This window comes from Varroa destructor, unplaced genomic scaffold (assembly GCF_002443255.2).
Source record: "Varroa destructor unplaced genomic scaffold, Vdes_3.0 BEIS01000002.1, whole genome shotgun sequence".
NCBI lineage: Eukaryota > Metazoa > Arthropoda > Arachnida > Mesostigmata > Varroidae > Varroa > Varroa destructor.
In genome coordinates this window covers 24,236,942-24,260,561 of record NW_019211455.1, presented here as the reverse complement: position 1 = coordinate 24,260,561, position 23,620 = coordinate 24,236,942, and the positions used below count along the sequence as shown (strand labels likewise).

At 41.2% G+C, this 23,620-nt stretch overlaps 1 long non-coding RNA gene across 2 annotated transcripts; it reads left to right on the top strand.

Annotated features, from left to right (window-relative positions):
* Window positions 1-10,908: 10,908 nt before the first annotated feature.
* On the top strand, window positions 10,909-22,181 carry LOC111244681 (uncharacterized). 2 transcript variants are annotated; one of them, XR_002671010.2, is made up of 3 exons: window positions 10,909-12,151; window positions 19,954-20,044; window positions 21,597-22,181. It is a non-coding gene; the product is annotated as an uncharacterized LOC111244681 (long non-coding RNA). The 2 variants fall into 2 exon arrangements; XR_015321016.1 differs by lacking the exon at window positions 10,909-12,151 and adding an exon at window positions 19,206-19,379.
* Window positions 22,182-23,620: the final 1,439 nt, after the last annotated feature.

Here is a 23,620-nt window from a genome sequence, read left to right as displayed (position 1 = left end):
GTGTTACGCCACAGAGTTAGTGGCGCGCGACAAACGCCAGGCAAATATAGGATTAAACCTTGATTTCGCGAGAATGGCAAGCAGGCACACACACAAGAAAGCGATATAAGGGGGCGAAGAATTTAGTAGTCCTGGAAACACTGGGCTCCTGCGCAATACGCGCAAAAAGTCTTAAACCGTGTTTTTCGCATTTTGATACATTAGATAAAAGAAGCAGAAGAAAAAGACACTTTCAAAGGATCTAAGTTAAAAAAGAGGTCGACCAAAAATGAAAGAGAGATTAGATGAGCAGAGCGGATACAGCAAAGACAGACTGAGGCTGCGAAAAAACGAGAGGCCAATAGGAAAAACGAAAAGCTAGAAAAGGAAAATACACAGAAGACACATTACGGAAGAGAATGTGTTTTTTGGGGGCAAGGAATTCTACAGCAATCAGACATAAAACTGATGAAGGGGCTAGACGGGGCCATTTGGAAAAGAAATAAATCTCGTGATGGCATAGGTTTGCCTCGTCTAACAGAATAGCAACGTTTCTTACGCTCAGGTGCTCTATCTGCACTTCAGCATGAATGACTGCGAAACCTACTGTCGTCCTCCATTGCACATAGAAATGTAATCCAGAGATCGATGGTCAGAGATCCAACAAGCCTTGTTTACAAGCTTGGCACTTTCCAATTGGACAGTGGAGAAATTCACAAATTTATTGTGACGAACGAACAAGAGGTCGATATGCGGCGTTAAAATTAACCAAAATTGTCGAAAAAAACCGGCATGATGTCACTAAACTGATCGACCTTGATAAGAAACAGACCAAACTGATCCGGTTGACATACAAAGTTGATCTAGTAGATTCAGTCTCAAATGATTAAGCTAGAAGTGTATTCAAGGATTCTATCATGTTGATTTCATAGTACTACCTGAAGTGAGCGATTATAATATAAAGCGTCAAAGATCTGAAAGTTTCAATTACACTACCTGAAACGCTAACGGTTAATTGCAGTAGTAACTATATGAAAATCAAATAGACTCAATTAGGTATTGAAACGTATTTTTGACCTGGCTGGCTAACAAAACGTTTGTTAAGCACCTATTTAAGCCGTTTTTTTGCTGAGCTTGGCAGCTGTATATACACATATACAGTACTATGTTGTCGTTGCTGTATCCTATTGTCGCATATTTATTTCACCTGTTCAGGAGATCATTGGAATACCTTGAGAGAGAGAGAGAGATAGCTTCACTCAGCTTAACCCAGTTTAACCCAGGCTACTATTATATATCTCGAAACCAACACTGCAATAGCAACCAGCTAACTTGCTCCACTACGGGTACTTCGGCTTCGACTGGGAGTGCCACTGAGTGAATTCCCTCTGTTTTCACTTGCTTAATTAGATATTTACCCAAACAGTTAGTATAGAGTTTTGCATTTGTTTGGCTTACCTAATCCTCGCCAGTGAAGTTACTGCCTCTAGCCTGTCTGGGCTGTCTGTGCGGCCGGTTTCTACTGGCTCTGGAAACAATGCTGCTAGGTTATACAATATATAAAGGGGTTTGTGTCTCAGCAGAAGCTGGCAGAGCTGGTTGTAGCGCTCTACAGAGTTTATAGGGTGAGGAATAGGCTTCACTGGCTTCATCTGGAGAAACGAGCAGTAAGCCTTTTGTTTAGATACAGAAACGGGCAGCGTTCAGCAGGGAAGCATTGGTGCTGGCCGGAGCTGGTGCTTGCCACACAGAAGAAAGGAATTGAAACCGGTTTCCCAGGAGACGTGGCAAGCTTGTTCTCACCGGTCCAAGTTCAAATCGATCGACCAACCGACGAAACGCCATCTACGATGTTCTTCCTCTTCTAAAACGTATCCCGTCAAAGGGAAACTAGCCACGGCGCCATTTTTTTAGGCGACTCAGAATCGGCCCGGGTTCTTGATCAAATTCGCACCGACTTGCTGGGGGGGGGGGGGGGGGGACCAGAGGAAGATAAGTGTCTGAACGTCGAGGGGTCAAAATGAATGAAAGAAATATAACGTAAAAGCATCAGAAAGACTTCAACCATATGGCTTTACGACCAGTATTTTCTTGTCGAACACAAAGCTGAAATGCCCTGCGAAAGCACAATTGTAGTAGGGCTATCGTACAAATCATTCCGTGTATCTTATCTTAGTAAATTAATTCTCCGGGCGGCTGCATACGCAAGCACTAAGTTAAATGGCTATAATATATGATATGATAACAGACGGCGATGATGTTCCGGGATAACGAGAGTGTATTTCTCTGAACGTAAGATATCGAAGTTAGTAGAAATGCCGCAACATATGCTGGTCTCTGTGTGCAAGCATCAAAAACTGAAGTTTCGAAGATAAGATTCGTTATTACTTCATTGACACATTTTTAATTGTTAAGCTGAACTGCATCCTAATAATTTTCCGATTGAAAGAGAGACGGTTATTGATTTTATGGCGGCTTCGAATAGCAGCTGGATCCAGAGTTGGAATTTAGACATTGCCTTTCTCTAAGATAGAATACGGAAAGGACAACCAATTCGAAAATGTGCAGGCTGAAGCACCACGACCATAGACGTCTACACACATTTGAATTCCTAATTGAATCTTTGTCAGTGCTTTAAGCTCAATGAAGAGTCTGGGATATTTTTGCACGAATTAAAATTTTTCCTTTTTTTAAGTATCAATATCCGCAAAGTGGGGGATACTATTTCAGGTAGTTAGAGGATATTATAAATATCTAAAAGTGCCAAATAATAATAAAAAAAAAAAAGAAAAAAAAAAACGATCGTGTGCGTAACCTTTCCATCTCTGTTAGAAATTACTTGTTCATTTAACTTTTTTTAAAATTTAATTCAGAAGGGCAGTTCAGCTGAATAGACAGGTTCGAATGCAATTTATGTACAGACGTTAACCGTTGACCCAAAACGACAACAAAAAAAGTATTTAAATATAGATAATGTGCGCTTCCATCTAATGAGTACTAGATGAGATATGCAAGCTTGATTAAAAAGCTTCGCGTAAAAGTCATTAGTCAAAGATCTACAATATGGGTTAATTATTCCGTATTGGGTTAGCCTTACGGGTTGCAGTAATATTGCATTTGTGCTATCTCTTGGAGCACATGAACGCATCGATTTAAAGGGTGAATATTACTGGCCAAAGCTAGTTTATCTGAATAGCCATGTCTGATAAACATTATTGGTCAACAGGATCTTAAAAATGTCTAAATTTACCTACATGGTGAAAAGAAAAATATTTGAAAAAAAATGTTTTGCGCTTACATTCGGCTCAAAGCTACTATTTTGAAATACATTACAAAGGCTAGAAACTTCGTGTCCTATCTTTAACAGCTTTTTTTCTGTCGAAGTCATCGTTCATCAATTATTACGTATAACAGGGATGCTTTTTTCTTAAGTTCTAGCGAGCAGCTAGCAGGCTCAGGTTCGTAATTAACTAACACTGTGTCCTAGAGTGTGAGTTCCGTCCCCGAGTGAAAAACACATTAATTTCGCTGTGCTATATAAAACCAACGAGAGTAGGTCCCATTTAACACACGTAGTCATGACTAGATTTTAAATTTCAATCGAAACTCATTACCTGTGTTTACAGTATTCGATGCCGATTGGTGTTAATGCAACAATACGGGGCATTCTAGGCCACTCAAAGTAAGGTAAACACGTTCTTTCGTATACTGTTCTTTTTTGCACAGTTACGACCGTTTATACGCTGCAAGATATGTTCATTAAACTCTTCTTCATTGTTTATTATAAATGTACTTGTTAAAGTTCATATGCTCTGCTAACAGGAGAAGTGTGCATATTTTATATTACTTATATAGGTACCTAACAGGTGGATACTATACTAGAAGATTCGATAGGTTTTTGTTGCACTGTAAAGGCTTCGCACTTTCGGGCGATAGAAGTATATCTTGATTAGGACAGATCTTTAGGCTAATAATTCCAAGGAGAGCAATATATCAGGTTAGGGTGACGACGCTTAACGTTAAAAAGCGTCTTGTGTTATACAGCATATTCAATAAAGCTACCGTTTACCGAGAACGCATGTATTACTGCCTATTTACTATCCTTGGGCTCCTTATTGTAAGGCATTGTTGTAAGCCGTGTCTTTACACATAATAAATTATAATCCCCTCCAATGGCTTGAAAAGTGTGTCCGTGCGTTACTCCTCAGCCACAGTGTCCTTTATCGAATATGCTTTACATTGATTACGTTAAGCAAGCTATATGTAGGGATATTAGTTACAATAGAACAGGCTCGTATAGATGGTTTTGCGCGAATCGATACGACAGATCCTAAAGCTCGTGCTGCTCTGTGTTATGTTCTAGCATTTACAGGACAATAATAAACCGAGGCTCGTAGTAAATATACAGTTAAAAGGAAAATGGAAAAGCGGATCCTGCCGTTATTTGCAGCGCTATCAATTAAAATGATACACTAGTTATACTACATATGATGAAGCTCACTCTTACAACGGAAGCACGCGAGCAAGTTAAAACCTACATCGCGGGCAACAAATGCGTGCCTCCAACATCAGCATCTCTGACAACTGCGAGAAACGCCTCCAGAACTATATTCAAATCGCACCCCATTGTCCGATAACGTATCGAGCGACTCTTCCGAGCATTCTAAAGTCTCTAAATACACTACGAAACTTATGTATTTGAAGAAATATTCTTGCTGGCAAGTCTGACGCAAACAGCGATGCTGCTTGACAGTAGAGCGGGTATACTGCCATCGAAAACGAGGCGTTTGTATTTTTCATTAATAAACTTGGTCACGCAGTAAACTGACTTGAAAATTAGGGTACAATCATTCTTTTCAATTAACAACAGCGCTCCAAATTAGATCTTCCACAATACGCCAAGAAACAACTTAAGAAAAATATATGCTTCACAGACATGTAATTTTCCTTCTGAAGGGACCAGTCAAATCAGACCACGTAAGAAACCAGTCCCAGCATCCACAGCTGCATCACACAGACACGCAAATGTTACATGATGTTCACAGTAATGCAGGCATCCTATTGCAGCATCTAGAGCGAAACTGTAATTATATAATAATAAAACAGAATGAAGCTATTAATCAGAGTTTTACCGGAAGTGCCTTAATACGTGTAACGTAATCAGTGAAAACGTGCACTGATACCTATACCGCTAAGCAGGCTATCGGTCTACATGTATAAATAGACGTTTGTTAGAAAAAATAATGAACCCACAGCGCCTATGGAAGCAATTCAACGAAGCTTACATATCAAATTTGATTTTCATTATGTAGCCTTGGAATCTGCCGTTGCTATTGAGCTTGGATACTTACTCATTCCGCCGTCTTTTAGTGCGATGAAATGTAAATAAGCTAACAGAACCCAATTTTTTCTGCTTCCTGTAGATAGCAACTGATTTTCGCGGTAAGGTTTGAAGTTCTGAAACACTATTATCTCGTCTTACTTGCCTATCAAAAGCAGACATCACTTCGATATTAAGAGTACGTTCTGCAACGGCGTAAGCTAGAGGAACAGATAAGGCAATAGTAGTGGAAAAACTACAATTCCCGCAACTATCGAAAATAGGACTGGCCGCAGGTGAACTAACAATCCATATGGATAAACATTCTTTCGATATTCCCTTCTTCTATTAACTCACTACCAAATGCTTTATGAGAGTAATATTTATTTACGATCTAAAAATTGCCTATAGAGTACTATACATCGTTTGACAGTCTACCGAGTCATAGTTGTCATTGTTAGCTCGTGCAATCACTATCCGTGCCAACACGGCGCGCAGTATTATGACCAAATTACTTCTGCTCATACCTTCACCTTGATCCTTATTCAATCTTGATCAACCTTGTTATGGCTGTAATCGTCGGATTAGTTCTATACGTGCCTATGTGTGTGAGTGCCAATTTGTGCCCTTCTCAAAAAGAAAAGGAAAATCAGTTAGAGCGAAAAGCCAAACGTGGCCCTGCGCCTTTGTCTGCCTCCTCTATCTCTCTTGTCGCTCCTTTCGTATTTCATGTTTAAGCCATCGTTACTTCCACCAATAGCCAATAACCTCAACTTAACCCAGTACCTATCGAGCAGAAGCAGCATACTCGAAGGTTTTTACTGCTGCACATAGCAGTGCTTACTTCGCCTGGCTTTGCTAGCGAGGTTGTCGTATATGGGCAGTTTAGCACTACTTTGGTTGGGCAAGACATGGCAGAGATCACGCTCTAAGTCCAGGCTGGTACAGCGCTTCTCATTGCCGTACCATCTACCGTCCAATGCAAACTCTTTGGTGCAGCCTCACACGCATATACAACCTGACCTACGTGACGCGAATACGCATATGTTTATCTGCAGCAGAATGTGTTTTCGCTAACGTAATGTAAGGTACTTGACGGAGGAAAATGTGCGAGTCGTAGGGCGAAAGGTAAAGATGATGCGCATAATGCAGGAGTACGGCGGATGCAGACACACAGGAAACTTCTAGTCAACGACATGAAAAAAGGCAGCGATGCAATGTCGAGGACGAAACGAGCAACTACTAGCAACAAACGAAGAGTGTCTATCTGTAAGTGCATGCGCGTTCACAAACTTCACCAAATGTTTCTCGTTGGAAAGATAAGCATAAAGGGAACGCATGGGAGTTTGAAAGAAGACAACAGAAACTCAAAGAAGCTGAACTAGATGACACGGCAAACGTACATGCACAGCTTGAATATGAAGGCATCGTTGTTTCTAATCACAGATTAATATGATCCAGCCCAACTGATAAGTGAAATTCAAAACGCGAAAAGTGGTAACTCAAGAAAGGTGATAGAGATCAGAAGATAGGATGATGTGTGACCGCACTTTGAAGGGACTAGAAAAACAAACAGCTAACAAACAATCGAAAAGATTACCCGAAGATTCGACGTTCACTGACCGATGAGTAATAAAGTTAATAGCTCGGAAGAGGGGGGGGGGGTACGAATAGATTACGCGCTCATAAATAACGCCTACAAAGAAAACCCTCGCAAACAAATCGCCTACCTCGTATCAGCTTTTCGGAACCTACGTTGCATATTTCTAAATAGCCTCGACGCAGAGATGACCGCAAACGATACGCCCCATTAGACGAAAGTAGAACCATGTGAAACACTGAACAAAACGTATTGATGCACCGTGCCAGTTTAAAAAATATAGTAGTAAATAATATTTCATAGGTACATGTTCCAGGAAGCTGTGCTACGGGACACCGTAACGGTCAAGGAATTTAAAAACGCATGAGTCAGCACAGGAAGCGACGTGATTTGTGAGTGAAGCAGTAAGAAAGAGATTCCAAAGGGCAACCTGGTTTTGGAGACTCCTTGCAATGGCGACGGGTCGTTTTTTCGAGAAAATGTCATAACAAGTTAGCGCTCAAGCCAGTAATGCTAACCCTAGAGACATTTGAAAAAACGAACGAGCTGACCATCAACGGGCTCTGCAAATTACAGAAAAAAAAATCGGTGAAAAATATAGCGGAAGAATCAGCAGTCATGAAATCCAACGGAACAATCCAGAGACTGCGAGAACACCGCCAAGAGCGTGACACGCAGGACATGGACGGACACGAAAATGTAAAAGTCTGCACTCGCAACCGCAGTGGCCGGCTATCGGTTATACACAAGAAGTGTGTAACAAACCTAATTACACCGCCATATATGCAGATTCGAACAGAGGTAGAAACATACAATCAGAATGGTCCAGAGCGAAGAAGTACTGGAAGAATATGAGTCCGACATCGCGTTTTAGACAAAAATCCCAGCCCGAAAGTGTAAATGCAGCTCTTACACTACGTCTCGTCGCAACATAAACAACAGAACTCTGCGGTATTCTCCATACAAGCCTGACACGCCGCACTGTGGGCCTTTGCAGGTACCAAAATGTGAATAACAAGGTACGAGAGCCGTATCTTGAGCACAGTGATCGAAAAATGGTCAAAATGTGCGACCAGTCACGATAGGTGACTATAGAACCAACAAAGGTCAGCCTTGATTTCGATGTATGTAATGTTAAGCCCAGTTTTAAATCAAGGCCCAAGACCACGATGTGGTCTGGGGTTGCGTGGGTGAGAGGCCAGACAAATAGTTTAGTTGCAAAATCTAGTCCGCATATTGCATTTTCTTCTTAATTTGCTTACAGGAAAAAAAGATCGAGATAGCAGCTTTAGTACGCCACGATGTACAATAGGAAGTAATGTTCTGAATCATCGATAGGGGATGCAAACATTGGTGTCGATGAACAGTTGCTTGGGCTAAAACTGATCCAGAAGCAAAGTGAAACGAGTGAACGCGATCACTGATCAAGATAAACCTTGTAGACTTTGGAGAACTGGGCCAACTTTCATGATCAATAAAAATTTACGTCAACCAAAGAGCTAGACTAATATAACAACCGTAAAACGCTATGTCTATACCCCATAACAGAGTCCAAATCGAGCCGCGTAAAGGAGCTCGGCATCATCCAAAAAGTTGACTTTTCAATTTTGTAGCCGTACGCTATCTCAAGAACGTTCCAGTATTTCGCAATATCCAAAAGCTTGTAGACGCCGCAAAAACATCAAATCAACGAGTTGAATGTAAATACCAAAGTGCGCTTAATCAATGCAACACCAGAAACTGTGTCTTCACAAATAACGGGCCAAAGTCCAAAACAACACAGGTAGCTAGACCGCAACGTTTCTTCTCTAAAACAGTAAGGAGATGTTCTTGCCAGCAAATCAAGTCGTCTAGGTACACTTCGGACAATAAGAAGATGAGTTGCTCTCAGTACAGCAGTATAATAATATACACGTATATTATGAAAGGAACACCGAAAAAGGAACGAGACCGATCCGCCTAGCTAGCGCAATATAAGAACGAAACGGATGATGATGATAATGATATAATAAATGTATCATCATTGTCATAGTTTGTGGCACGGTGCTCAGTTTTGTTAATGAAGAACTACTTGTCGACGTGATGAAAGAGGTAGCAAAAACGCTGGAATCGTAATTGTACGTCAAAATGCTATCGATTAATTGATGTATTGGTATTTAAAAAAAAAGTTGTAGTAAAGTTATGAAGTTTCCAAACATCGCAGACCTTACATATTGTATTGAGAAGCTCCGATAGCAGCTTCCCACAAAGGTATGCTGTGACGAACCGTAGAAGCCAACCGGTGAAGATCAGTCTTGGCTTGGTCCGTACCGGTTTGTTTTTCGTGCTTGCTGCACTCTTGTTCCATCTCCCATCTCAGTCGGCATCGTTCAAATATTGGAATGGTGGGAAAAACAATACGTTTGTACAAAGCTTTTTCTTCCACTAGAATTATGTATAACAGGTGAACAAATATTGGCGGAAATTAGAAGCTGTGGGGAGTGAGACAGATTTGAGATAAGGAAAGGGCTTGTAATAAAGGTATAATGATCACATTAGCGCGTTGTCATAACTCAAGAAAACGGGACAAGGTGCATCCTTTGTCCAGCTCCAAGGGCCAAGGGGATATGTTTTTTTTTTTTTTTGTATTATATCTATACTGCTAAAATAATATACAAGCATTATATAGATAGTTCCCGTACTAATGCAGCGAGTAGCGTGTTCGCCTTTCAAGTACAATTTTCGTGCCTGGGGATCAACCATATGAAGTAATGCCTAACGGCCCTTTTTTAAAAAAGAGCCGTTTAGAGAGTTTAGATACCATGTCGATAGTGATGCTACTCTCAAGGGTCCCTCTTCCTGAAAGTTACACCCCAGGTGATCCCAACTCTTAGTGATATGAGAATCGTATTAAGGCAATTTGTCCTGTAAAAATATAAACATTGGAAATAATCAAATCGACGCCCATCTCCGTTAAGAGTCAATGACTCCGTCAAGAGATTTGTTATTGATTAGCTTGCTATTCGTTGTTCAACTGTCGGATGAAATGTAGAAGGCGCCCATTAAAAACTTATTAATGCGCTCCTAGTTCAATACTATCTTATTAATGTTAAAATTGTTATACTATAGGAAACGGATCCGACACTGTTCATTCCTTTCCATGCGGTCACTCTATTGCCCAATAACAGTGTTGACCTCTCGTGGTATAATGCTTTTCAAAAGTCTACTAAGTATGAAAGAAAATAGCTTCCTTTCAGCTCCCCTACTAGCTTGTAAACGGACCGAACCCAAATATGATAACGAAACTATAGGCCCAGGTATATTCAGGCCTCTAATCTCATTGCAAATCGAGGAAGGCATAGAATTTTATATATCTATATATATATATATATATAAGGGTATTAATTGATCAGCTGTGGTCAAGATCAGACCCAGTTCTGCCTTCGTCGACCCGACCAAATAATCCAGTGTCGCAAAACGCGGTCATCCAAACATTGAAACAACAATATATTATATCATACCGATATCAATAACATTGAGAGTGTATAAAAGTGTTAACACATTATACAGTCACGGAACGAATAGGATGTAAATAACTATATATCATTACCGAGCGAACCGCACTACGATATATTACATCAATAGTGTTATATAATAGTTTTTATAATTTACTTAACAGAAACAAGTAAGCTTGATTGAATTGAAAGACAATATTTCAGATTTGAGCTCACGTCAAACGAGCTATCTACTTACTTAACATTGATCCTTCTTATTCAGCTAAATAGGTACAAAGGGTGGAAATAAGGCAGAGGCAAAATAGCAGATGTTTTTCGAGAAAAATTATACAGAAAATCAATTTTAGCGGAGTTCACTTGGATAACTAATGCCCACTGTTATTGTTCGAAATAATAGCTTTAACTGTCAAAATGTCATTTATGATGGTAACCGTTTAGTATTAAACGACTCGGACTGACACGGAATCAATATATAGCATAGCTATACAACGTTTTGTAAACAACGTCTGCTACACAACAGATTCGGAAAGCAGTAGTGGTCGTGCGTATTTGGGACGATGTCGGGCATACCCTAGAAACATTTCGACAATTAAAGCTCTTGTCAAGTTTTGAATCGCCGCAGCAACGCCAGACCATTACGTCTAATCAACGATCTATAGGCCAATTTCCTACTTTGCCTTATGCGACACTCTTGAAACACACAACATAAGCAAGCTTTTATGTGTCGTAATCACTTTAACAAGGTTTTTGAATTTTTTTGTGACGAACCTCATAAAGCAGCGTTGCGTCAGACACTTGATGTGTGAGCGATTGAAGTTAATGTTGTCATAATTTCTTGCCGGTACGCGATTGTAAGGAGTAAGACTGCGCATCATTGCGATTCGTACGCTTTTTTTTGGCTTTTGAAAAGGAGCAAGTTCCTCCCCGTTCAGCCAAGTAACTCTATTGAACTATTTCAAGTTTACATACGTCCTCGTCACAGCAACCTGCGCGCGTTTTTCCCCGCTGCAGTAACGTCTGATAGGGGTAAAAACACGGGGAGTGCTTAAAACGAGACGATACAACGGAGAGAACTGAAGGCGATAAAAAGACGAATAGCTGTCTATCTACTTACGGCTTGCGTGTGCGATATTTCGGGCTAGGTAGAGCGTTGCGGCGTTCGAAATTCGCTCACCGTGTCATAACATCAGCTGTACGCGCACCGGACAAACGCGGATGGCACAACTTTGGCTGTTATGAACGAAAGAAGATAAACGTCCGCTGTCGTTGAATTGTGCACCGGAGCCATTTGGCTGTACTAAATCCAAGGGGGTCCAAACTCGAAGATTGCGAACTTGCAGTTTGTCACTATCTCCTACCCCCGAAGACAGCCTGCGATTTTGGAGAGCGGGAAAGACTTAAACTCACGTTGGAAGTTCTAGACAACAAATCTCAAAAAGGGAAATGGGCACGAATCCAAAAAATAATGAATGAAAAGAGAGAACATGCGCGTTTGATACAAGTTGGATATGGCACTGATCGAACAGCTTAGGGTTGCCAGGGGACCCGAGTACAGTACATTGGTAAGCGAAAATAAAGAAATAGTGAAAACAAGTAGTGAGAGTAGTTTACAGAGAGGACAGGGTAGCACAGCCTCACGTCGAAAGTACCTTTGCTCTCTCATTGGCGATTGGCGCGTGCTCCTTCAAAGTCAAGCTCAGTCGTTACATCGGGACGACCGATAGGTGAGAAAGGCGGCGGAGGTGGGAGGATTTATAGGTAAATATACTACACTTGTTGTAAATGTGTTTTATTTTCGCTTGAGATCACATTAAAGGTTTTCTGTTTTACACATTTATTATATATGAACGTTTTGAATAGTTTTATCTTTGCTATTTCCTCAGTTAAATATAGCTTCAGATCGATGCATCGATCCATTTGCAATATCGGTAGTCCTTTGAGTCTTTTTCATCATTGCTGCAATCACAGTCCTGTCTTTTGCTTGACTAAATAATGTTTTATATTTTTAGTATACTAAAAAAGAAATCGTTCTCTATCAGGTACAGAAGCGAAAAATCCACTTGTACATGGGCGCGGATCTAGAATATAGACTGACTGAAAAGGGCAAAAATATCATGCTTTTATCGACACAAAGATTATAAATGGAGTCAAGCATATATGCTAGAGTATAACGGCGCAGTTTTGCTTGTTACTTTTTTGACGGAGGGAACAGTAATACCGAGATAGAGAAATGACTCCCTAAATAATGCTTGTATTTTTTTCCGTTTACAATATCTCTATGAATTGCGGCTGCACTTAGGCGCGAAACGTCGCACTTGGGTTAGACGCTCTCTGCGACACTTTTGGTGCGTCCGCCTCCCCTTTTTAAAAGGGTATTCTAACAGGTTCCTCAACGCATACCAGATAAAGCGTATCGGGCAAAATAAGCTTGCACGAGACCATTGGGCTTACGGTGCCAACTCTCACTTTGGTTGCCACCTACACAAGACCCACTCGATGTCTCCTTTTGACTCAGGCGCATCTAATGAAATGGGTCCGTGTTTTGACAGCTGAAATCCGTCGCCTGTATGCGTAGTATTGCCTTTCATATAATCATCAGAAGATGTTTGTCGACGTTGTATAACGCAAACACATCTTCTCTAACCGAAAGTAAGCCTTGCTTGTCTGATGATGCTGGAGAACTAGCAACGGTTTCTATTTGACAGGTTCATCTCTTTGCATACACGTGTCATTCTATTTCAAACAAGTAAACCTCTCGTAGTTATTCGTTATCATGCTGAATGGTACGAGCGCGAATTCGAAGATCTTTTCGGCAGGTTAACAAAGGCACTAAGATTTATCTTATTTGGTCACAGATTTTATCAATGAATCTATGTATGCCGCACGTATTTAACTTAGGCTAATGGAATATAAAGTTCCATGGTTAGACAACCGAGGTTTTACCTCCAGAACAAAGAGAACAAGAACGGATAAGGTAGCTACTTGGCGTTGGATGTCAGCTAGTAATATGTGCCTTATGTAAACTATCTAAAAACACGGTGAGAACTGAGAGAGTGCTATGGCTGATACCCCCTCAACAGCCTATATTGAAACGATATTGAAACATCTTGCGTGTACAAGCCATCTATCTGTTAACTAAAGTACCTTATTATGATCGCGCTGCACTTCAAAACAACTGAACAGGCGCATGAACTGTGCATATTTGACAGCCAGGCAAATCAAGGAAAAGACCTTGCCCCATCCAAAATCCAGCTCTATTCACCAGCCGTTAGTGCGTCCTTCAGGAAAAGAATAACTACCTTTGAAAGACAGACCTAAACAGCCTTATGAGGCGTACGAAAATGCAGTAGAAACGGATTGCCAGCGCTAATCGCAAAAACTTCTTCCTTTGTTTCCCTTTATCTAGTTCAGTATGAGCATTGCATTAAGGCTACTGGCCTGTTTTGTATGCTCGAACAGAAACATACCGCCGCTATACAGTCTACGCCATCTAACGCAGTTCTGCAAACATGGCTTTGTTGGCCGTAACTATGATTGCGTTGGTAACGACGGTGCTGATCGGAGCATGCAGTAAGTCCCGAGAACGCAAACACATCAGCTAATGGAGTATAAAATGTTCTCGCACTGTGCCGCTTCGCGACTTAGTGTCCATACGAACGGAAAGACGACTTAGCTGTAGGTGGTTACGTCGGCCGACAGGCTCAGCTAACGCGGGCGCAACTGGGTTGCACGTATGGCGAAAAACTATGTGTATGAACGCTTCGAGTCATGATCATAGAGAAACAATGTATGAGCCAGTAAGTGTGTGCATGTATGCTGTGCGTGCGCATCTGATTTCGGAGCGTTCTAATGTATGCGTTCTATTGTCTGTGGTCGGGCACGGTTACTTCTCAAGGCGCAACTAAAGGCTAGGTCGGCTGAGGCATTGTATGGAGCCTGTTAGCTTTTCGTGGTATATGTAGTACCATAATCATGCACCAACACTTCATTCTTCTAAACGAAACTAGCAGGCAAATGGATGTTGCAGAGATGAAAGTCTAGGGACGTGAAAGCATCTTCAAAGAATGGTAGTTCGGCTTTATTCCCGCTGTAATATTTAGCCTATTGAGAGCCTGTCAATGACTTGACCGACCAAGCCACCGACTCCGAAACGGGAAGAAACTTTCTTTCTACCTATTTCGTATGCCTCTATACGGATTTGCTCAGGGTATTCTTTTAACGGCAGAAGAGTTTAACATTTAGTTCCGTTAGTATGCCAAAAGCTGATTGACTGGACTGTGACAGAGGTGTTTGATGCAACGATATCTCTCTCTTGCTCACTGTTCAGACATATCCGCAAACTGTTTCTTTCGCCGGAGCCGTATAATGCTGGTCCGCGAGAGGACGTGAGGCAAGGGCATGAGAGACTGTTTAAAAAACCTACAGGAAGATGGTGGTATGATGCAGACGCACGTACATGCTTTTTGTGCCCAATGTTTACGTCTGGTTAATATAGCCTGATTTGGAGTCTGTTTTAGTTCCGGTATTGTCTTCGTTGTCTTCTTTAAGTCTTGTGTAAACCTGCAATGAAGCTGAAGTACTCTTCTGCTGGGAGCGATTTGGGGGATTAAAGACGGAATAACACCAGTGGGTTGATATAGAAGTTAGCCGCTCGGCCCACCTAGCCCTAGAGCTTGGTCTTCTCAGGCTATTCGGACGAGAGTTAATGCAGGGTTTAGTATAATCCCGGGCTAAGCGACTTGCTATATTCCCGACCCAATCAGAGTGCGGAACGCACTCCATCGTAGGGTTGGTCAGTACCCCATTAGAATAATTTCATTTGACAGCTCGACCGCACTGATTTATATTATTCAGCTGAAATTGAATTGTACGTAGGTCAAAAGGTATATCTGAAACATTCAACCAGTTCATCTTGCGCATTTAGTGAGATACAAACCTTGGTAGGTTATTGTTTAAAGGCACAACACTTTTCGTATGGCCTAAAGATCCTTGCCTTTGACTGGCACGGCGTTGACGTCGGCCCGAGGCTAACGGCCTGATCTTGATATGAATTTACCTTCCAATGTTCACTTTGTCTTTAAACTTCCTCAAATGCCTTACCTTTAAATGATCTTAAACAATACATATGTTTTTGCCGCTCGTAGTTTTTTTAGGCATTACAGGCGTTCAGACAAAATAAGATTGTACATGAAATCCAAAATGCACATGCCTAAGCACATAACGCTGTATATACTTTCTATACGTCCACTCTGTATAAGTGTGTTCATTTTAAGTAGCCCTGATAGTCCTCAATTTGTTAATATCGCCACTTAAAATACTTAGTTTGAACAAGAGGTTTGTCTGATTGTAGAAAAGTTGTATATAACAATAAATCTGATGGATTTTTCACGAACACAGCCGATAAGTGTAGTTAGTCAACCATCCGTATCCTGACAGTTGTAACAGGTAATTTTCTTATTCTATGTCACTGGTGCTTCATTGAAATCTACCACTCCGGTTAGGCTAAAAGTTGTGGGAGTGAAGCACGTCCCGGATACCCATTTCGACTTGTACCTCAAGCTATGAGCGATTACGCTTTGCACCATCATGTACGTATTGACTAAACTTGATTGAATCCACTTATAACAGAATCAATCCCAAAATATTGAATATTGAATTATGAACCTGAACCGATTTTGCAAGGAGTTGGCGCTCATCAATTAAGGTACCATGTTACATCAAAATCGAATTCCCAAAAACATTAAACTTTACCAATTTTAACGGCTACAGGCTGCATTGCTCGGACGCACACGATGCATCCACGTAACACTAGTTGGCTAATTTAATAAGATAATATATTCAGCTATTTTTACTGAAAATAAGGACAAGAAGCAGAGGAGTGGGATGATACAACCCTGTATTGATAATACCAGTAGTGAAAGTCTGAATGTGTGAACCTCCGGCGGAGTAAGAGGGGAAACCTCGTCGTGTCTATCTCAAAATACATGTGGCCGTAATTAAATAACGTGGGATAATTTGAATTGTTTATTTTAGTTTTAATTTACAAGGTAGGCTGTATGCTTTGAGCTAAGCTAGTATGGATAAATATTTTGTATTTCAAATTTATACCTGCTATTTGCTATTGAAGTTTGAGCTATTTTAAAAAAAGTTATATTTAGCTTGAACATAAAAAGCAGATTTTAACAGGGTCCGGTCAGAACAACATGCCCCTAGGAAGTCTTACTTTTATCGTTAGACGTAAACTTTCAACGGTGCTTTGATGGTAATATGACAACATTTAAATATGCGAATTTCTAAAGAAAAATTGCAAACGCTCGAATTGGTCTAGCTCTAGATAAGGTAAAAGTCGTTGAAAAAACAGTGACTACTTGAGACTATACTGTGATGACGAAATGCGGATGCATGCTCGCGGGAATAAACCTATTTCCATTCAGAGCATTTGTTCCTATACAATGTTGAGGCAAAAGCAAAATCATGGTATTATGCGAACATAGGCACGCGTTCGTTAGAGGTGGTGTTGTATGTAGACCTACATTTAAAGCCTGCTGCAAATAGAGGGTTCAATAGATGGACCGTTTAAAAAGAACTAGCATATAGCTATATGCAAAATTGCACAGCGTGGACAGAAAGAGTCATCAACCCACGTGCTGCTGCTTCGAGGGGAACAAGCGAACGTTTACGTCTTTCCATTAACGCAAATCCCAAAGGCATCCCAGAATCGTCTGCTGTGCTTGTTCCCTAATGCTTGTGGCTTGTAGTAGGAACTTTTACTCCCATGCATGAATGAATAGTTTTTTGTAGTAGTAAAACGTCCGCCAGGGAATATGATAAACACAAGGCATATATTGCACGTAGGTTAGATAAATTAAAGCCATTCGTCAAATAAAATCTCCAATGGTACATACAAAGGAACACTGTTTCGAGGTTGATATTACGCTATACAGTTAACACAGCATGCATATGCACACTTCGAATGGTATTCAGAAAGATCATATTATCACTGAAGCTGAAGTTAAACTTACACATAACAAAGTAATCGCTAACGATTACAGCCGCACAACTTCTCACGAGGCACCTGTTTTCGTGACTATTCTCATGCCGGTTATTTTTCGGAGTACGGCATGCGTGACTCCCTCATATTCAGTTAAATTTAACAGTGTGTTATTGACCAGATTTGCGCGATAAGTCTACTAAGAATGCGAAGAACGTATAGTCTGACTTTTAGAAAACCTTTTTCTCAATAAATAGACACGGCTCACTATTTCAAGATGGTTTCTCTCTCTCTCTCTCCCTCTCTCTAACTCTATCTTTTGGTTGATAACGAAATTCTGGACTGGTTAGTTTCACGCATACGGACGACCAATGTCCATGAAGCGGCAGCTATTACTACCTGGTTAGTTGTGTGCCTCCAATATCACGCAAATATCCGATTACCTTGACGGAATTACTATACTATCCAATAAAATATACCCGCGAGGCCCGCAATTCTGCTAGTAAGCTAGAAATGGGGTTTCGTGTAATGCCAATCTTCATTAGTGCGGCATCTGGAGTCAGTCAGATGTTTTTCCAGGCAAAATACCCCCTTCGAGACCGGTCAATACAAGTTAGTTTGGCCGACCCACCTGCTATCACCCGGCTGCCTCAAAAAGGCTTTCGATAGTGGCATACCATCGTATTAACTAAATCAGTCTTTTCTGGCAAAAATTCTTAGATGAGCAGCGCGTATGCTTTATTGTTCGAAAAAATGTTACATGACTATTCATAGTATTCGCTCTTGTTTCGGAGTAAGATTTTTAGGTCTTTTCTAATTTTATTTTATCGACAAAGCTTGTGGGGGGCGGGGGGGGGAGCTCTTTGTTACGTAATACTCAACCCGCTTTAGTTTGACTTGTATTAATTTCACTCAGGAAAATAGATTCGTTTTTTTTTCTATAAAGCCATAGGTGCATAAAATATGTATTGAACTTATTAAGATAATTTATTTTATTACAAATATATCTAAAAATCAATGGCTTTTCTCGTTGACTAAATTTTACAGTAAGTTATACAAGTTAGCGATACCACTGTCTTAGATATTCCCATTTGTTCTAAATATCCGTATTAGATATGGCAAGCCTATCTCATACATGAAATATAGACACAGATTGTTTACTAATAGACTTTTTAGCCCACATTGCATTTAAAGCCAGGCATCTATCATTAGGGTTACTACGTCCACGCGTTCAGTTACCCTGTATCAGAGAAGCTTTAATGATTGTAGGAGCGAGTCATTATGCATGAGGAAGTTATGTTACCTAATCGTAATTAGAAATCAACCGATTTCGAACCACTTGGTTATAGCGCGGAGGGCACTTCCTATCTGACTTATCACTCAGCCATAAATTTTGCGAACTCTTCAACAATTGTCCTATATAATATACTTCATTAGATTGGCCTGTGATGGCCATATAAGATCCGCATCGATCAGACGACATACGCATTTACTCTGAGAGCATAATGCTATAATTAAACCATACTAAATCACTCTGAAAGATTATGTTCCGAATAATTATATTTAGCTCTGTATATTTAAGTTGTGTATAAGAAAATACGATACGCTATGCGGCAAGGAAAACTTTTTCATTTCAATAATTGCCCCTAAAGATTACGGATCTTATGGGTCAAATCGTTGCCTACCTGAGAAGCGCTCCATACTGTTTTCCTATCACGATGGTGCCATCAAGTACCTATATTATAACTTCATTTTTGCTAGCATTTAAAAATGGACAGTGTTTACCTACGAAACCTACCGCCGCATTCGAAACATCAGAGGTAAACGTGTTGATTAGTTCGTCTAAAACTGCATCATTCAAGCATCAATCATTGAAAGGACTCTATCGATTAGCTATTATAAAGTTCAAACTATCAGGGGTAGATAGAGCTGGCCCCCTTGTTTGCTTGTTAATTGCAGAAAGCAACCCCCTTACAACAATATACTGGGTATTTCGTAAGTTTGCCACAGTCTGATATTTTCTATATTATTGATAGAATTTCTATTGTACTGATACGACATTATGACGAGTAAAGTATTAAATAGGTTTTCTAGAAACGAATCTGACTGAGATCGAGAGTGACAAAGGCTATAGATACTGTGTAAATAGTTAGTTTAGCTCAACCTGTACCGCCTGTGATTGACGATGACTGTGTTCAAAATTCGTATTGTTATTAATACAACTATTAATGTAGTTTTTTTTTTTTCTAATTACTGACTTAACCATACTTTGCATACGGTATTGCATTAAGTAAACTAACATAAACATTTTTCAACGCCTATAAGGCGCCTCAATTTTCAACCACCTCCTGATGAAACTCCGTACGATGTGTTTAATTCTTTCTTATAAATACATTTAACTTCATTCGCGAGCTCAGTCAGGTGCATTTACGCCTACGAATTGCATAGGGACGCATCGCATCTCTGGGTCCCTGCTTCGGCGGGCCTTTATAGGGCGCTAATTTATCTAAAAATTACGTTGCGACTTCAGCCGTAGGTGTCATTAGCTATGAATGATATTGATTTACAGATGGCGATGGATCGTTGTGCGACGACTCTCTAAGTGCGTGGTCCGAACCCCCCTCCCCCCCGCTCTGTTCAAAGTTGGAATACCGTTAGTTGTATGTAGTTTTGTAGTTGAACGATGCGAGCTCTTTGTTTGTTTTCGGTCTGTTTCATTAGTGCTAAGAGTCAGCGGACAGCGTCGATTAATGGCATGTGTAGCAATTAGTTGCTACACATGCCATTAATCCATGCCATTAAGAGGATGTGTGAGATCAAGCGGGAAGCAAACGAAGGCTTGCGCGAGTACCAAACGTGAATGAAAAACAACTGGGCATCGTGTGCCTGGGTCTCTTAAATGTAGCAGTGTATGCGAGAAAGGCGGCTACAGAGGGACAAACAGACAAAGCCGAATAGTGACAGCACCAAAAATAAGAGGAGAGCATAAATGTTGGCTTGCGATGATTAGTAGCGATCCCGCATGGCATCCGCAAGACTGGTGGCTAAGTTGAAAGTAGCAAAGTACCGTGTACAAGGCTATGTTCGGTCACACAGTAGCTCTAAGTAGCAGTCGTTTTTACCCCAGTCGGCTTTTTGACTGGCTGCTTGCTTAGCGGAAAGTGACGTGTAATGTTAGCGGAGTTCAGCAGGCTGATGGCTGGCGGGCAGTGAACAGATGAGAGTGCGACAGCACGGCATCTCGGTGTCGCCTAAAAGCGTCGATTGGGTTATTGAGCCTGGTCGGGACCGGGCGGAAAATTAACCCCGTTAATTATGCTGTGTCAACACAGACGGTTGCCCCACCGGCTTCACACATGGATACCATATGTAAGCAACTTCATAACTTCTTTGCGGGGGCGATAGCCTAACCTTGACGCAACTCATATAGACATGGGGGCGAAAAGTATATAAAAAAAAAAAACTGTTTTATGTACAGTGAGCGAACGTTGAGGGCATATGGGTTAAAGTTTAGGTAAGGTCGCAAAGTCCCATGCGTATCCCTGAGGCAGATACCATAAATACTCGAATCGCTCATTCACTAGGGAACTCACAAAAATATATCCAGATGAATGCCCCGATATTATTAATTTAGATATAAATTTACCAATAAGCAGATTCGACAAAGGAAAATTGTTAGGTATAAGAGGTCTACTTCCTTTGCAGTTGAGCAACATATGCTAGTTTCCGTGCGTTCTATAAAGTAACTGAACGAGAAGTGCCGTTAAAGATGCGCCCCCATCTCGTAGGAAACTGACATGGCCAAAATATGTTAATGACTTACTCTGCAACCTATTCAGGCATAAAACGCTGTCGAGCTGAGATGCAGTGCTATTGTTCTCGTCTATTTGAAATGTTGGACTTTATCAATCATCTCGATGAGGGCAAAATGCAAAAACTAGGCCACCACAATAGAATCCATGACACCGCATGACGCGCACGGTGAACTGTGCCTTCCGCGGGCCGCTTGCCCACTTGCGTCTCACCAAAACTCCAAATAACTCACAGCGAATATAAATCTGAGCGTATTGATTCGAAATCGCCTCCATCGGCCGTGGACCATCAGCCAGCCCTCCGTCCCGTCGGTTTTTTCCTGACGGCTAGCTTCTAGTTGAGCGTATTTAGATCTTCTATATTGTACACGTGTAATCGATTGAAGACTGTGTTTTATAGATATCTGGTCGTTCCTGGCTGACTCATCCGATGATAGGACGGAAAGGAAAAGCCTAGTTGGGGACGGAAATGATGACCACCGTTCGTCAGTGCTGAAAAGGAGGACAGGATGTTAAAAGCATCGATCAATTATGCAAAGTCAAAGGCGTGACGCTCACATGCCAGCTGGTAGCTTGGCTCTTCTCCACCTAATCATTTTTTACCGGCAGAAATAGCAACAAAGCGGTTCGAGGTGCCTACAAAAGTTGGAACTCCGTTGTAAACAACACAGGCATGAGTACGGACCTGTCAGAATAGACAGAGTAGTGGAGCACCGTACTTTTTTAATGCACTATAAATTTTAAACGGGGATTGAAGCCAACATCAGATTAACTAAGCGGCCTGTGGCTACCTACGATTTTTTTAATCTTCAAATCGAGTTCTACGTTTGTGGCCTTCCCTCTTTCTACTATAGAATCATTGTACTCCTATAGCATATCGCCGGCGTTAGAAAGAGCTTTATTTACGTAATATTATGGTATTATTGCAATTTTAGTTACAGTTACGAAATATATAATAATAATAAGCAAAATTTATGTCAACTAAAGAACGATATGGTTCTGTTAAGCAGTAGTCTAAATTTCTTCAATAAAAGTGTTGTATGAAATGTAATTTCGTGTTATCTTGGTTTATCGTTACTTAACATTGCTCAGCTGTCAGCCGTACCCAAACAGGTCAAAAAAGGCGCCATTTAATATAACGCAAAAGTGGTTACAATGGTCGTATTGCCATGCCCGACAGAAGTACGGCCAGAGCAAGTGTGGGCCCACAAAAACGTATGTTTATGTATCCATCTACATACGAAAGCGACAGTCGAATGAAATATGTGCTCTTAACGCACACAGATACATTGCTAATACGACAATGCGGTCGCCCATAATGTGTGGCGTGACCTTCAACTCGTGCGCGCGGCCCTTCCGAGACAACTGACAAAGACACGCGAGAGACACGGTAGTATTCTTTGCATTATACAATTAATTACCCACGCACGCATATTCATCGCTTTAAATAAACTCAGCTGCTCCTAGTCCTTAGGGACAATTTATGGGTGGCAGGCTGTATGTTGTACTAACTAAGGCTTGGAAACGCTACTGAATACGATTGCTTGCATAATTTCATATTCGAAGCTTCGTTCGAGGTCGATTGGCACTTAGCGATACCTATGCGTTTTATTACACTGTAGCACAGGTTATGCGACCTGGCATAAGTCTGCATCGCAGTCATTTTATTAAGAATAGACCAGAGTTATTAAGTCTACCGAGGAATACATGTATCGACTCGATAGGCAAACATGCCAAATGGTCAAAGGTGAAACAATCAAAAAATACATCGCCGACCCATGCCCTATAGCCCCCATTGTCTTCTGTTTGTGGAAAGTAACAGGTGAAAGTTTTGGATGTCAATTCACCCATATACACAGGTGCGCTCAAACACGAAAGTATGCTGCCCCAGTACCAACCCAGCTGGCAACTGAAATGCACCAACTCCTGGTCCGTCGATACTTTCGCACTCTAGTCAAACCGCGTTAGTTTGCGTCATTAGAACACCCCCCTGTGGTACGGTATCCGTGCCTGCAGCGATGTTTTGCGGCTTCGTGCTATTACAGGCAGACTGCTATTACTCACTTATTCGCATAGAGTATCGTCGTGCGCCGCGAATGCGTATGGATAGCCGAGTGCGAACCACAAAATTCTATGTGACTACACCGTTAAGACCAAAGGCGCAGCTCACATAAAGAATAATTAAGCATCGGTATCCTGGGACTATAGGAGAATGAAGTCAAAAGGTAATTCGCGTATGTTCAATGGAAAAACCCTGATCTGCTGTACTACCCCGTTTGCCTCGGTCATCCTCCATCGAAAGAGCACCACTTGATCGAGGTGTGGGGGGGGGAGGGTGGTCAGCCTCACATCCGCTGAAACAGATGGGTACGCGCATACAGTTTACACGTGTTCAACATCCAAGCAAACGAGAACAAGGATTCG